Source organism: Triticum dicoccoides, chromosome 3A (genome assembly GCF_002162155.2).
Source record: "Triticum dicoccoides isolate Atlit2015 ecotype Zavitan chromosome 3A, WEW_v2.0, whole genome shotgun sequence".
Taxonomy (NCBI): Eukaryota; Viridiplantae; Streptophyta; class Magnoliopsida; order Poales; family Poaceae; genus Triticum; species Triticum dicoccoides.
Genome location: NC_041384.1, coordinates 746588709 through 746590289, shown reverse-complemented (window position 1 = coordinate 746590289; position 1581 = coordinate 746588709).

Sequence of the window (1581 nt, the reverse complement as noted above, 5' to 3'; positions counted from 1 at the left end):
TTTTTTTTATCGGGAACGAGGGTCGTCGAGGGACATAGATGTAGTGTCGTCGTTGTCGATATATACCCCCTCCCGATAGCTTACTATGATTAGGTAGCTAGTTCTACGTTTGGCACTAATATATCCATCTGTCATGTTTGAATAATAATTTCCATGTTGTAAATATTTGTAGAAACTATGGACACCGCCCTAGACGAAGCAAAAGAAGCGTTGTTGAGGGACATAATCGCAGAAGGAAGTGATGCCGTCTCGTTGTTTCTCAACGAAACCGATGGTCTGGAAGGAGAGGGTGAACAAGCTGGCTACGGTGACCTAATGCCGGTGCAAGAAGAAGAACATGAGGACGGCTCCGGTGACCCAATGCCGGTGCAAGAAGGAGACCGTGATGACGGCTCCGGTGACCGAACCGAGTCCGGCCAGGTATATATATTAGTTAAGCCTGTGCTGACTAGCTGATTGATGCATTCATTGTTTTGGTATGTACACATATTAATTAAGTCTTTGTTCTTTTTTCTAGCCCTCCGGATCGAGCACAACTTCGGTAAAGAGACGAGGCCTGAAGAAAAAGTTGAGCTCGGATGAAAAGTTTGAGATCATAGCAATTGCGCCCGACGGCCAACCGATTGAACCCATCCGAACAAAGAACGCATTTGTTGCTCAGTGCGGGGTTCTGGTTAGGGACAAGATCCCGATAAGCATCCAGCAATGGTTTAAGCCGGCTACAGAAGACCCTGAGGTGTCTTATGTCAATGATATGCAGAAAAATGATCTTTGGACTGAGCTGAAGTCAAATTTCACCCTACCGCCAGAGGATAATCCAGAGAACCCAGTTAAAGAGAAATTAATCAAGTCTTTTGCTCTTAAGAGGATGGCAGAACTATTCAGGAGGTGGAAGAAAGAGCTGAATAAGTTTGTCGAAAATAATGAGACACCAGAATTCAAGGGCAGATATGAGAAGATCAGAGATCACTGGCCCGCATTTGTGGCCCATAAGACATCGGAAAAGAGTAAGAAGATGTCGGTGACAAACAAGCAAAATGTTGCGAAGAAGAAGCTTCACCATCGCACGGGGTCAGGTGGCTACCTCGTAGCCCGGCCTAAGTGGGCCAAGACTGAGAATGATCTGGTTGATAAAGGGATCAAACCAGAGACAATTAACTGGCCAGACCGTTGCCGGACTTGGTTCTTCGGGGCTGACGGAACCTTGGACCCTGTAACAGGGAAGTGCATTTGGACGAACGATCAAATGGACATACCAGTCAGGAAGCTTAAGCAGTATATCGAAACAGCGCAGGAAGGGACGTTCTTTCCAGACAGAGAGAACGACGAGCTCACAATGGCCCTCGGGAATCCTGAGCACCCTAGATGGACACGAGGCACTCCAGGCTCCATTCCGTGGAAGGTTAGGTTTCCGGACGCAGGCGGTTACAAATCCCATGAGAGGAGGAAAAAAGTGCAACAAACCCAAATGCAGGCGCTGCAAGCAAGGGTAGACGCGATAGAGGAACGAGAAGCAAATCGCAGCAAACGTACTGCCGAAGCCTCCCCCGAAGCTACCCCGCCATCTCAGCGCAGAAGCAG